Raw genomic sequence first — 15,728 nt, forward strand, 5'->3', positions numbered from 1 at the left:
CAGATATGGTGGTATGGGATGCCGTGGTGGAGCTGTCAGCCTAGCTGGGGTGACGAGCCTCCCCGTAGTGTCCAGTGAGCAACCCAGTCTCGTGAGTTAAATACGGTGGTATGAGACACTATATTCAATCTGTCGGCCTATGGTTAGGTGACGAGCCATTCATAGTGACCTCGAGCATATACTTGGTCTACAATGAGGTGACAAGCCTTTTCGTAGTAACCTCGAGTATAACCCAGGCCTGCGCTGAGGTGACTAGCCTCTCCATAGCAACTTAGAACCATCTATCGTATGTGACTAACTAGGATTGACGACCATAGATGGATCATTGTTTGGGTAAGTGATATAAAGGGAGGTGCCTTAGCTTCCCAAACACGCTGTTTGAATAAACCTAAACAAGAACTTGGCTAACACGATCATGCACTGCATTGCATGTGCTTTGGCGAAGAAGCACACGTTTAGGGAGGTTGCCATGCGCGATCGTGAGATGATGTTGCTGAGGGAGTGCGGGCGAGGGCATGCATCATTATTGCATACCATCCTTGCATTAACAAGAGTACTTAAGATATGATTGATGTACTACTTGATTGAATTGATAACATGTTAACCTTTTCCTTATAGCTCCACTGAGTTGATCACTCCCTCCCACTCTAGGATGGTGTTTTAAAATACTAACCAGACAATAGTTTAGTTGCAGATGATGGCAATGCTTGCGACGTGGAGCCAAATTTCTATGATGATGAGGAGGAGTTCTTCTATTTGTAACTCTTTGGCAGGTCTATGTAGACCTGGAGTTGTGTCACCTGGGCTACAGGGATATGGATAGATGACATTACACTTCCTCATTTTGTGTATTTTGGAACCGAACATGTAATTATTTAACTTGGTAACCTGATCATACTCTGGGGACTTACAACCATTTGTATGCTTTATATATATATATCACAGTCTTCCGCTTGCGTAATTTAACTGTCTCTGGAGTATGATATGCTACTTTGTTATAATGTCATTCATGTTTAATGCACTAATACGGACAACATTAATCACCATTATCTATGTTGCATAAGTGATGAGTTGGAACTTGGGAGTTGGGCTCCTGCTCAACCCTTGATTTTTAGGGCCTTACAAGTTGGTATCAGAGCATGATTTGGATTAAACTGGACCTGGGTTATGGTAACACGATGCACACTGACATACTTTGACTTAGGAGGGTGCAATGAAACGTAGAAACAGTCATAGGATGCCCAGTTTCACCAATTGAAGAAAGTGACCAAAATTGATCATTGAAACCGTGCCCGTAGGCCTCGGTGATCATGTGAGATGGCACTAAACCTTTCCCAGACTGTCAATCAACAAGTTTAGATGAGGATTTGGTGTATTTTATACTCAAAGAACTTGAAAAGTGTGAATATACGTGTGGTGGGACTCGAAAATGCTTTAAACAGGCTCAGGGTGCCCCAATGACGCAAATCGAAGGGATCCGAGGTGGGTCCCACGCACATCCAGTGTCCCCGGGGGGGACAACATCTCTGGTTTAGGGAGGCATCTCCCCACTGTCCAGCAACCGGGGATGGCATCCCCGAATTTGGAGAGCGGACCTGTCGGGCCGACGAGTGTAGATGGTTGTAGGGCCCATGAAATCATGTGGGACCCCTTCTATTACCCCTCTATGCTTCATTTCCCTCAATCTCACCCTTCTAAGCTCTCCAAATCTCTCTAAACCTCACGTTCCTCTCTCAAATCCCCCTCCATTCTACGATCCTCTTCATTTTCTTCATCACCTACTCTCTTTCCCTCATCCTCCTCAAAACCCTATCTTCTACTATTTCCATTTTCCCTATTTCTTACTCATTTGGGCACAAAGTCCATAGCTTTGTGTCTCATCTTTCAAAAGGCCTCCACATCCACCTTCATTATAAGGCTATTTGGTTTCCATGGTTCTTTTTTGAGCTTGTGGCTGCCATTTTCTCTCTCTCCATAATTCTTTCCCTCATGGGAAAGAAGAGAGCTCCTACGGATGAAGCTGGGCTTAGCCGCCCAACCTATCCAAGGAAGAGATTGGGTGTAAGGACAAGTACGAGTGCCACATAAGAGCTGAGGATGAAGCAGGTGCTCGATCCCCAGGTTCCCATTGAGAGAGCTCTACAGCTTGGCATTGCACATGGTGGATTCAGGGACGCAGGGTTCTCTTCGAAGCGCATGTGGACGAGAAGCTGTTTGGGATTTCTCCACTGATGGACCACCTGTCAGACGCAGGATGGGGGCCCGTATTTGAAGGCAATTCACATGCGACTGTGGACACTGTCCGAGCCTTCTATACCCATATACGGGACCCATCGCTGGAGCCTTTGCAGTTTAAGATTCCCGTGACAAGGCGGGAAGCAGTAATCGATATCGATTTAATGGCTCGAGTCATGAGGATACAACGTGGTGAGGTGCATGCTGATGAGAAGTATTTCAGGAATGCGTGTGAAAGAGATCATCGCACGCGATACCTTTGTGGCCGCTTGGTCCACTGGAACTGCGGCAACTGCCTCCCAGCGATCAAGATGATCCCTGATTTCTATCTACTCCACCATATATTCACATACAATGTGTATCCCAGGTGGAGCAACCGCACTGAGTGCATGCTCTTGATTGTAGACTTCTTGTACCGTGTTGGGTAGGGAGACAACTTGTGCCTGCCTACCTTCATCCTACATGAGATAGTCCTGACCACTGGTTCTACTAGGGCAGCTACTACACTTCCCTTTAGCTGACTCATATGCAAGCTTGCTCGTGAGTTTGGCTATGGACTTCGCCCTGGTGAGTTGGTGCCAATTCACTTTATAAATGACACCACACTCGCCAACATGAAGATTGGGCCGTGACCACAACATGATGGGTCTGAGGACGAGGAAGGCAGTGAAGAAGATGAGGGGAGTGAAGAGGAAGGGAGTGAGGAAGAGGAAAGTGATGGAGAGGAGGAAGAAAATGATATAAAGGAAGAAGGAGAGCAGGAAGAGGAAGAGGAGGCCTAGGACATTGATGAGGGCTCTCCTCCTACTACGCAGGTGCCTGACAGTGATCGGGCTGCTATAGAAGCCCACCTGGCTCAGATCGAGGAGGGCCAAGTCGCCCTACGACAGGAGGTCAGTGAGACCGGGGCCTTCGTGAAATAAAAATTCAAGAAGGTGTCTCGCACCTTGAAGGCCATCCTGTACTGCATGCAGGACAAGGGCGCCCCTCCATCACCGGATTCAGACAACTAGTCTCACGTGTAGTCGTCTTTTAGTTTACTTTGCTGTTAGTCTTCCTTTGTACTAGCCTTAGTAGGCTTGTTTGGTTGATAGTATGTTTAGTGGTTAAAGCTTATATAAATTGGCTCACATGCATCTTCTGTCATGACTCATGTGAAACTATATCTCATGTATTGTGACATATTTTGTTAAATGGAATGCATGCAGCTCCTTTGTTATGGAATGTGTAGAATACTTGAAAAAAATAAAATTGAGTGTTGTATGCTAAATCTCACTCAGGTTGCACCCTATGTTGTATATAGGGAATGCCACCTAAGAGCACGCGGAGTACGGCATGTCTCACACTTGGCGACTCGATTGACGGGGCACCTCTCCTCAGCGATAGCCATATGGACCTCCGTTTGGGCCCGACCCACGAGACTATGCCGGATTCTCATCCAGCCACTGGCCCCACTAATGGGACAACATCTGTTGAACCACCTGTGGCACCATCGGTTCCTGAACAGAACCGTGCGTCTACCTCGACGCCTCACATGCCTTAGGCCGCTCCTCCTCTTGATAGGTTGGAGCAAATGATGCTCTTGATGCAGTAGCAGCAATAGCAGGAGCAACAATTTTTGGCCCCCATTGGAGGGGTCTTTGCCTAGAGTATGGGTGTGGTTCCACCTACACCACTCGTGCACCCTACTGGGAATGTGGGTGCTAGCGGCCTGTTTGAGCGATTCTAACACTTCTGACCTCCTACTTTTGCGGGTACTCACCGACCCGAGGAGATCGAGTATTGGCTAGACCGCATCTCTAAGATGCCAAAGCCGCTGCACTGCACTGAGGCAGAACAGGTGGAGTTAGTCACCTACATGTTCGAGAAGGAGGCCAGCCTTTGGTGGGACAACGTCCTATGGACCATTGCTATTGGTTATGTGTGGACATGGGAGGCCTTTGAGACGCGCTTCCATGAGAAGTATTTCCCTCTCACGTACCACCATGAGAAGGAGGGAGAGTTCCTTCACCTCCGTTAGGGAGGGATGACAGTGACAAAGTACAAGAACAGATTCACAGAGCTAGCTAGGTATGCTCCGTTGATCTTAGCTGATGAGCCGATGAGGATGCGGCAATTTTCTGAGGGGTTGCGACCTAAGATACGCTCAAAGATGTGCTGCACTAGTATATCTCATTATGCTGAGCTAGTGAGCATGTCCCTACAGGTAGAGCAGGATGGGGATAGACTATCCCGTACGCGTACACCCATGGGTCAGAGGCCTCGACCAAATCTGCCGAGCCGACCATTCCTCGGTAAGAGGCCGCGTGCGGATTCACCTCCTAGGCTTGCGGCACCACTGCTCAGCCGAGGCGAGGAAACTTGTGGTGCACCTACTGCAAGAGGTCAGGCCACACAGATACATATTATTTTACTAGGATGAGGGATAACGGCTTCTCGCCACCTCAAAGGATCAACCGCCAGCTTCCACAAGCTATTTCAGCCCCACCTCTACTGTCAGCACCAGCCCATCCATCTTTTTGGCCACCTACACCTCATTTTAGGCCGCCTCAACGGCCTATGACGCCACAGCCAAACCGTTCTCAATAGGCTTGGGTGCACTCACTTACAGCTGAGGCATCCGAGATGGCAGTTACAGCACCGATGGCTTTTAAAGTCACGACGCATGTTCAAGATACACCAGTCTTCTTATTGGTGGACACTGGGTCCATTATCTCTATAGTATCATGCGCTGTAGTCAAGCGACTAAGGTTGGAAACTAGTCCTATGGTTGGGTTGAGACTCCTTACTACCACAAGGACTTTCTCAGACTCCACTAAGATGTGTGGGGGTTGTCCGATAGACTTAAGGAGCAGAATAGTGCTTGTTAACCTGATGATCACTCCATTATGTCACTATGACATCATTCTCGGTATGGATTGGCTTACGGAGATGAAGGTAGAGATCGATTGTGACACTAGGGTGGTGACAGCCCATGGACCGGAAGATATGACCTTTACATTCCCAGTGCAGGTCAGTTGGTACTACCACATTAGTTGTTATGCTGCCTTACTTGAGAGTGTTGATGATCCAGCACTTGGGAACACGCAAGTAGTTCAAGACTTCTTGGACGTGTTCAGGATGATTTCTGGATTGCCTCCTCAGCGCGAGATCGATTTTACCATTGATCTTGTGCCTGGTGTGACACCCATTTCACTACTCACGTATTACATGCCTCCGTGTGAGATGGAAGAACTGAGGAAATAGATCGATGATCTATTGGATGTAAGCTTCATACGACCTACTGTGTCTCCTTGGGGAGCACCCGTATTATTTGTGAAGAAGAAGGACAGATCACTGCGATTGTGTATTGATTATTGCAGGCTGAACTAAGCGACCGTAAAGAACAAATATCCTTTGCCCAGGATAGATGATCTGTTTGATCAGTTGAAAGGGGCACAGTATTTCTCAAAGATCGACTTGTAGTCAGGGTATCACCAATTACGCGTTAGGGATGAGGACGTGCAGAAGATGGCTTTCAAGACCAGTTTTGGGCACTACAAGTTCCTTGTGATGTCATTTGGACTCACAAATGCACCGGCCGTGTTCATGGACTTGATGAACCGGGTGTTTCGGCCATATCTATTTCGATTCGTCATTGTGTTTATAGATGACATCCTGATATACTCCAAGAGTCGGGAAGATCACGAGGAGCACCTACGAGTAGTTTTTGATACTCTCAGGAAGAACCATTTGTTTGCATAGTACAAGAAGTGCGACTTCTGGAAGGAAGAAGTGAAGTTCCTGGGACTGTGGTGTCTAAGGAAGGCATAGCTGTGGACCTTGCTAAGGTAGCCGCAGTTCAGGACTGAGAGCAGCCCGGTTCGGTTACCGAAGTGAGGAGTTTTCTTAGCCTAGCAGCTACTACCGTTAATTCATTAGGGATTTTTCCAAGATAGTCAGACCGTTGTCTCAGCTGACTCGGAAAGATCTCAAGTTTTCCTGGAATGAGAAGGCAGAAGCATCTTTTCAGGAGCTGAAGGACAAGTTGACGTCCGCCCCTGTGGTAGTATTGCTAGAGCAAGGGGTCAAGTATACAATATACACCGATGCATCTCGTGTTGGTTTGGGTTGTGTTCTGATGCAGAAGGATAGGGTTATTGCTTATGCATTGCGATAGTTGAGGAAACACGAGGAAAACTATCCTACGCACGATCTGCAATTAGCGGCTGTCATCTTTGCATTAAAGATTTGAAGATATTACCTCTATGGAGAGGAGTTAGAGCTCTTTTGCGACCACAAGAGCCTCAAGTACATATTTAAGCAGAGGGACCTGAATATAAGGCAGCGGCGATGGATGGAAACCTCGAAAGATTTTAAGTTCAAGGTCTCCTACCATCCTGGCAAGGCTAACCTTGTGGCAGACGCATTGAGCCGCAAGAAGACAATAGCATTTTCGGCTCTACTGATGATGGAAGAATAGGATATGGTAGAGTTTGTGTGAGACTTTGAGCAGAAACTTACTTTAGAGGAGTCGTTCGAGAGCATCGCACACGTTCGTGTACAGCCACTCATCGATGATCGAATCATTGTGGCTCAGGAGGAAGATGAAGGGTTGGTAGAGCTGAGAAAGTGAATTAGTGATGATGCAGACTCGGAATGGAGAATTGGTACGGATGGGGGTTTACGTTATTGCGGCCGCCTGTGCGTCCCAAACCTTAATGACCTGAGGAAGGAAATTCTTGAAGCTGCACACAATTCGAGGATGTCAATGCATCTTGGCAGCACGAAGATGTACCAAGACATGAAGCGCTCGTACTAGTGGGACAACATGAAGGCCCACATCACAGATTATGTGTCTCGTTGTCTCATGTGCCAGCAGGTCAAGGTAGAACATCGCCGACCTCCTAAACTACTTCAGCCCATGCCATAGCAGAATGGAAATGAGATTTCATCTCAGGGTTACCAAAAACAAGGAAGGGACATGATTCCATTTGGGTGATTGTGGACCGACTGACGAAATTGGCTCACTTTCTCCCTATTAGGGTTTCGAACTTGGCAGACGATTTGACAAGGCTGTACATCAAGGAGATAGTACGTTTGCATGAAGTTCCTATGGAGATCGTGTTGGATAGAGACACGCGATTCACATCTATCTTTTGGACTCATATCCAGGAAACAATGGGTGTGAAACTGAAGTTCAGCACTGCGTTCCACCCACAGACTGACAGGCAGACGGAATGGGTAAATCAGGTGTTAGAAGATATGCTGTGAGCTTGTGTGTTGGATTTCAAGGACAGTTAGGATGATTGTCATCCTTATGCAGAGTTCGCTTATAACAATAGCTTCCAAGCAAGTATTGGCATGGCTCCCTATGAGGCCTTGTATGGGCATCCCTATCGTGCACCACATTGTTGGGCAGAGGTTGGCGAGAAGAGCCTGATTGGCCTAGACTTAGTTCAAGCGACCTCATAGAAGATTGACATTATCAGGCGTCGACTTCTGGCAGGACAAAGCAAACATAAGAGCTACGCCGATACAAGGCGGCGGCAGCTAAAGTTCGAGGTTGGGGACCATGTGTTTCTAAGGTTTTCCCCATGAAGGGAGTCCTTCGGTTTGGCAAGAAGAGGAAGCTCACACCGAGATTCATTGGCCCATTCCAAATACTAGATCGAGTGGGTGTGGTAGTGTACTACCTTGCTTTACCCACACCACTCGTAGGCGTGTACAACGTATTTCACGTATCGATGTTGAAGAAATACGTTCCTGACCCTTCCCATGTTATCAGATGGGAGCAGGTACAGTTGATTGAGGATGCTACTTATGTACTGCGACCAATGCGTATCCTAGATAGGAAGGAATAGGTGCTACGCAGTAAAGTGATTCCACTTGTGAAGGTTCTGTGGACACACCACTCTGAGGAAGAGGCTACTTGGGAAATAGAAGCCGAGGTCCGTAAGAACTACCCTCAGATTCTTGAGGAGTACGAAAAGGTACTAATTTTAAGGAGGAAATTTTTCTTTAAGGGGGGTAGATTGTAACGTCTCGAAAAAATTCGTATAAAGACCCGAGTACCACCTCAGGCAGAAATCACTAAGGACCAAATCCTTTAAAAATTAGATGAAAATTAATTAAGTGATAAACTGAATTAAATGCTAGATTAGCTTGAACAACTTTTTATAAGATCTGTAAGACCTAAAACTAGTAGGATCGTTAACGCTACATTGTCTAGAAACCTAGGATCAATCTCAAAACCCAGTTGCTCTCGGGAGCAGCTCGAAACTCCGTTTCAGACCTGGACCGTGCGTTGAAAGTCCGATTAACATGAAACTATACACTTATGACTACCTTACTGGGCTTGAAAACCATCTAAGAAATCAAGTCCTATTAGTATCCAGAAACATATAACTTGAGCTCGGAGCGAAGTGTGTGAGAAACACGAATATCTTTAGGAAGTGAACTGGAACTTAGTGAATTAAGTTGTTCTCTTGCAGGTTAAATCTAAGGATTTAGACCGTTAGATTTTGACCCAATTACACCCTCAGATCAGGGAAATTTTCCAACACATGTCAGTGTACTTGTGGCCCTGATCGAGTAACGGTGACTATTGAACTGAAACTAATCCTCCGCGGTCGATCTATAAATCCAATCAGACCGAAAACTTAACTTGACCTAGATCCAATGTCAAGGAACTTACTCCGGACCGTATGTAGAAAAGGGGCCTCCAGATGTACTCCGTTGGACCGAAACAGCCAACTTTTGGATATAACCCAAGTATACCATGGCCCTGGGGCCGTTCTCATTAGTTCTCGGCCTATATAAGGGCCTTAAACCCTCTCACTCCCATTCCATATGAATTTCTAAACCCTAAGAGAGAGAAGAGAGAAAAGAGAAGAAGAAAGTAAGGAGAAGAGAGAGAGAGAGAGTTAGGGATTGTCGTTGGGATTCGATCCCACCGCTCCACGTGTTTAACCACCGCTTTCGTGTCGCCATACTGGCAATTCCGATCCTGTTGTTGGGTAAGAAATCCTAACCCTAATCTAATGTAGATATCCAAATAGAGTGATAGGTGGAATAGCTAACCTATTTCATGCTATATGTTGTCGTTGTGCCGTAGATAAAGACATAGTGTTCGAACTGAGTTCGTTACGAGTCTACCGGCGGAAGGTGCAGACTATAAATGTTTATATTATGGTTTTCAAGGCTTTCAATGTCAGCAATGATTTACGTCTGACTTGATTGCTATCACATATGCTTAGATACGATGTTTTCCGCGTATTATACATATATATGAACTATGTTGAAATACATGCATTCCATGTGTTTGTTGAAATGTTTGTATGAGTATGGAATTATGACTTGTGCTTAACATGATTTATATTTGAGGGTACATGATGTTGTACATGTGGCAACTTCCTTGTGAAAGGATTTGCTATAATGCATGTTATAACTACTATATTACATGTATGTTAATATGTGTAGCCTAAGTGTTTCATAAAATGCCTAAATGAGAAAATGCTTGTTGAAATGTAATTGGTTAGGGTGTTGAGATATAATTCTCGATCCCCTTATCTATCGTTACAATCTCCTTCATATAACCTATCTTATTACTATGTGTTTTATAGATGAATGCCTATGTATGTTAACATATACTCTATGTGTTCGTTAAAATGCTTATATGAGATTCATATTTAAATTGGTTGCTACATGCTGCTTTTGATTAACACATGTGAATGTTATTGTATTTGAAGTGTGATTGGGACTACTGCATAGTCTAGGTAATCGGAAAAGTTTCTCGAGTAGTGGCTGAGGTCATTTCACCACACAAGACATTGTTGGGGAATCCGAGTCGTATGCTGATTATTGACAGTGGTTAGGCCACACGGAGTGCTTACGCGCTTCATGTCGATGAACTCAATGTACGCTCGTACCAGTCGAGCTTATCAGGCAACCCGATTTGCCTAATGTATATTCACCATGTATGGACGCTACTACCTGAATCTAAGGTACCAACTTACTAGTGAAAAGCCCGTTTAACCGTGGTACCTCGATCTGCTAAGACTCATGAACCGGACATGGTAGTATGGGACACCGTGGTGGAGCTGTCGGCCTACACTGGGGTGACGAGCCTCCCCGTAGTGTCCAGTGAGCAACCCAGTCTCATGAGCCAAATAGGGTGGTATGGGATACTGTATTCGAGCTGTCGGCCTAGGATTAGTTGACGAGCCATTCGTAGTAACCTCGAGCGTAAACTTGGTCTACGATGAGGTGACGAGTCTTTTCGTAGTAACCTCGAGTAAAACCCACGCCTGCGCTAAGGTAACGAGCCTCTCCATAGCGACATGGAACCATCTATCGTATGTGTCTAACTAGGATTGACGACCCTAGATGGATCATTGTTTAAGTAAGTGATATAAAGGGAGGTGCCTTAGCTTCCTAAACACACTGTTTGAATAAACCTAAACAAGAACTTGGCTAACACGATCATGCACCGCATTGCATGTGCTTTGGCGAGGAAGCTTACGTTTAGGGAGGTTGCTATGCGCGATCGTGAGATGATGTTGCTGAGGGAGTGCAGGCGAGGGCATGCATCATTATCGCATACCATCCTTACAGTAACAAGAGTACTTAAGATATGATTGATGAACTGCTTTATCATTATTGCTTGATGAATTGATAACATGTTAACCTTTGCCTTATAACTCTACTGAGTTGATCACTCACTCTCACTCTGGGATGGTGTTTTAAAACACCAAATAGACCCTGGTTTAGTTGCAGATGATGGCGATACTTGCGAGGCAGAGCCGAATTTCTATGATGACGAGGAGTTCTCTTATTTGCAACTCTCTGGCGGGTCTATGTAGACCTGAAGTTGCATCACCAGGGTTACAGGGATATGGATAGATGACATTACACTTCCTTATTTTGTGTATTTTGAACCAAACATGTAATTATTTACTTTGGTAACCTGTTCATACTCTGGGGACTTATAACCATTTATATGCTTTATATATGTATCACAGTCTTCTGCTTGCATAATTTAAATGTCTCTGGAGTACGATATGCAGCTTTGGTATAATCTCATGCATGTTTAATGCACTAATACGGACAACATTAATCACCATTATCTATGTTGCAGCGTTGGAACTCGGGAGTTGGGCTCCTGCTCGACCCCTGATTTTCAGAGCGTTACACAAAGTAAGCACTCCATACCACCCACAAACAAGTGGGCAAGTTGAGATTTTTAATAGAAAAATTAAACACATCTTATAAAAGACGGTTAACCTTGATTGTAAGGATTGGTCAATCCGATTGATCGATGCCTTATGGGCATACCGTACCACATTTAAGATCCATATTGGAATGTCTTCCTTTAGACTTGTCTATGGGAAAGCTTGTCACTTGCCTGTGGAATTGGAACATAGAGCTGGCTCGCTACGCAAACTTTAGTTGAATGAACTCGAAGAAATTCAGATGATGCGTACGAGAACTCGAGAATTTACAAGGACAGGATGAAGGTATTTCATGACCAACATATTCTTCAAAAATCATTCACACCACGTCAGAGAGTCCTCTTGTATAATTCTCGGTTACATCTCTTTCCGGGCAAACTTCGTTCTCGTTGGACCGATCCTTTCACTGTTACTAATGTCTATCCTCATGGGGCCGTCGAGATACAAGATCTGAACAATGACAAAGAATTCAAAGTGAATGGATATCGTTTAATGCCATTTATTGAGAAATTCGATTCAGAGGACATGTCCAAACCTCTGACTAATCCTGTATACCAGGATTGATCTCCTAGTCTGATGGAGGTATAGTTAGGTACTACTTTCATGTTATGTTTAGGATAGTTTGCTTTCCGTTGTTTTAGGATAATTTGCTTTTTGTTGGTTTAACTCATGTGTTAAGCCACCTTCACACTAGAATCATTTGAAAAGCCTTAAAATTCCTTCTTTTTCCATCACTTCCCATTTTCTTTTTCATTGCCTCTTTTGCATTACATGCTTATTTCTTTTACATTGAGGACAATGTAAATTTTTCGGTTGGGAATGGGGGATTAGGTGAACTAATCAGTGTTTTCTCAACTTTATGTAAAAGTTTTGAAAAATTTCAATGCTTTAAGTTGCAATCTGTTTGGGAAGTGATGAATTATGTACTTAAGAATGCTTTGGGTATGATAAGATAGAAATTGAACTTTGAATTGCTGAAGTCTAATCATCTAAGTAACTTATTACTTAAGTGCTTGTGTTCAATTGATCAAGAGGTAGTTTGAATATCATGTTAAATCACAAGACACATTCAATTTGCTTTCTGTAGGACATTTTAGAATTTCTGATTGTTAGTATGTGAATCATTGATGGATGGTGAGAATCGAGTTTGAAGAACTTTATCGACCTTAAAAGAAGAAAAGAGCCAGTTAAAAAATAGGAGATCGACAAAGAGGTCATGAAAAAGAATGAAAAGACCGGAAAAGAATGCAAAAATAATGCAAGGTCTATAAAAGAATAAATAAACATTGACCGTCAATATAAAATCAAAAAGTGGAAAAAGAAGGAAAAGGGGATAAGTTCGAAATCAGTACTTGAGTTTCAAACTGATCTTGAAGGGATGAGCATAGCTAATATGATGAATTGATAGTATTCATACGGGAAGTAAATTGACTCTCACTGAGCACGTTGAAAACTTGATATACAAATTATGCTTCAATTAGTGGATGAAGAACTTATTTCATCAGTTGCTTATGTGACTGGGCTCTAAGTTTTTGAAATCTCACTTGTGTATCTTAATTCTACCCATTCATCGTTAAGTGCACAAAAGATTATTTTCTGAAAAGGATATCTAACATTAAGCATTGAGATTTATTTTTCACATACTTTGCTCGGGACTAGCAAAATGTTGGTTGAGAATTGTGTTGAGGGTAATATGCATATTGGACCCCATTTATTACATGGTTTTATGAACATGATAATGCTTAATATTCTATTTTAATCATGTTTGGGTTACAAGGTGAATTTAAGAGCTTGGATTTAAAAGGATGCTAAAAGCATGGATTTAATGCTCAATAATCACCAAGGTCAAGGATGGATATGATGAGACCATGAATGAAGAATTCACTGTCAAAGATCCAAGAAAACCATCTGAGGAAGGAGGAGCATTGAAGACTTGAAGAGGAGAAAAGGAAGCATAAAAATCGGCATCCTTCGACTAGTCCAAGCCCATGCTCGACCAGTCGAAGGACCCTGCTCGACCGGTCGAAGGAGCTTCGACTTGAACTCTAGCGACCAATTCTTCTATATTCCCATCATCCTCGATCAGTCGATGATGGTCCACGACCAGTCGAAGGTGACCCTCGACCGGTCGAGGATGGTCCACGACCAGTCGAGGGTTACGCAAATCTTGTGTGGACTGCGTAAATTTGAGATGGTTTCCAGAAATTTCCAACTCAGTGTGAAAGGAGGTGATGCAAAACTATAAATAGGGGTCCCCAGGGCATCCCTAGGCATCATTTAGGGTTTGAGGAGTGGAGCAAGAGCGTGGAGAAGCCGTCGCCAAGAGTTTTTCTTTCCTTTCCTTAGTTGTTTTTATGCTTTTCTTAAGAGTTTCTAGTTCAATCATGTCTATGGTTGGCTAAACCTCTTAGCTAGGGCTAAGAGGTGAAGCTTGTAGTGTGATTGGGATGTTTTTTTTTTTTTTATTCATGTTTTATTGAACTCTCTTGGATTCTAGTTTGATTATGAAGGAATATTTTTAGTTTTTAATGGTTTGTTGTGACTCAAATTACAAAAGATCTGCAATAGCTTGAGATATCTTATTTTTATGTATTGAGATTGTGAAATTAGGAGATCTTGTTGTTCACCATCGTCCCTTAGGCATGGTAGGATGATGGAATCCTTCCTAACCTTCACAATTCTCTTATGATTGGTTGTGTGATTGGTAGATCTTGTTGTTTGCTTTGTCTCCTGGGCATGGTTAGGTGATGGAATCACTTCTAAATCCTCACAACTCTCATCCATTGATAATTAAATCTATGAAAAGTTCAGAGATCTGACAAATCTCTTCGTCCTTGAATCAAGCAAGGTAGCATCCTGAGAATCTACAAGTGGATCCATGGAAACCCTAGTTTCCCACCCTTGAATTTATTAAGTTTTTTTTATTAAATCTCTAACAATTACTCTTTATACTTGCAGATTTAGATTTTCATCTTCTTCTAGTTCTAGTTCTAGTTACTTTCAGAAGACACACACATGGATTCGACCTCAGTCTTACCGAGATTATTACTACATCGTGACCCTACACTTGGGGTTGTGAACACCCACCAAATGAACAGTATGAATACAGCACATACATCAACGTGGGCCTACTACTGGATGGCTAGTTCAGTAGCGTCTCAGCCCTGCTAGACATTCCAAGGGGCTGGACAGCCTGGACATACATATACACAAGGTGGGCTCCACCTGCAGACGTCCCACCAGAGGGTGGACCCTGTCCATGTGGACCACAAAAATGGAGAACGGCGTAGATATATCACAAACATCATGGTGGGCCAGCTGGTTAACAGTCAGCCCTACTAGACATTGGCCCAGTTGGGGCATTAGATCTGCCTCTAGGTTGAGCCCAGGACCTGCTGAACATGGAGAAATGGATGGACGGTGTGCATCTCTCCTATGCACAACAAGGTGGGGTCTACGTGAATGGGTCACCCTACCCTAAAGATCAAGCCAATATTTATATTTTCCTTTCATCGAGGCTGCTGGACAGTACCAGGGATTGGACAGTCCAGGCCTACTGGGCCCACTCTAGAGGGTTCTCCATGGCTGAATAGTGTTGATACAAGACATACATCAAGGTGGGGGCCACAAGAGGGGATACAAGTTGGAAATCCCAGTTGATATTTGGGTTTTTCCTACATCCAGACGGTTAGCAAAGTGGGCCCGAAATTTGGGCAGCAGCATGGTGCTGCACATTACAGCCCATAAAACCATTAGATGGTGTGGATATATGTTCACAACCCCAAGTATAGGATTGCGATGTAGTAATAATCTCGGTGAGACCGAGGTCGAATCCATAGGGACTGAACTTGTACGTTTCTGAAAGTAACTAGAAGAAGAACTAGAAAAAGATGAAAACCTAAATCTGGAATATTTGAGAGAGTAATTGTGAGAGATTTAATGAAAAACTTAAGAAATTCAAAGGTGGGAAACTAGGGTTTCTAAGGATCCACTTGTAGAGATCAGGGAGTTCTATGCTTAATTCAACTCACATGATTGGACTCAGAGTCCCACCTATCCAATTGGAATATATCTCAGTAAAATCAAATCTAAACTTCCTTTGACCTAATTCTCAATGGAAGAATGGTGTGAGAACTGGAAGTGATTACATCATAAAACCATGCCAGGAGACAAGGTAAACAATAGGATTTACCAATCCCACAACCAATCATAAGTGAATCATGAAGATTAGAAGGATTCCATCACCCAACCATGCCCATGGGAGGATGGTGAACAATGGTA

The sequence above is a fragment of the Magnolia sinica genome, chromosome 5, assembly GCF_029962835.1.
Source record: "Magnolia sinica isolate HGM2019 chromosome 5, MsV1, whole genome shotgun sequence".
Lineage (NCBI taxonomy): Eukaryota > Viridiplantae > Streptophyta > Magnoliopsida > Magnoliales > Magnoliaceae > Magnolia > Magnolia sinica.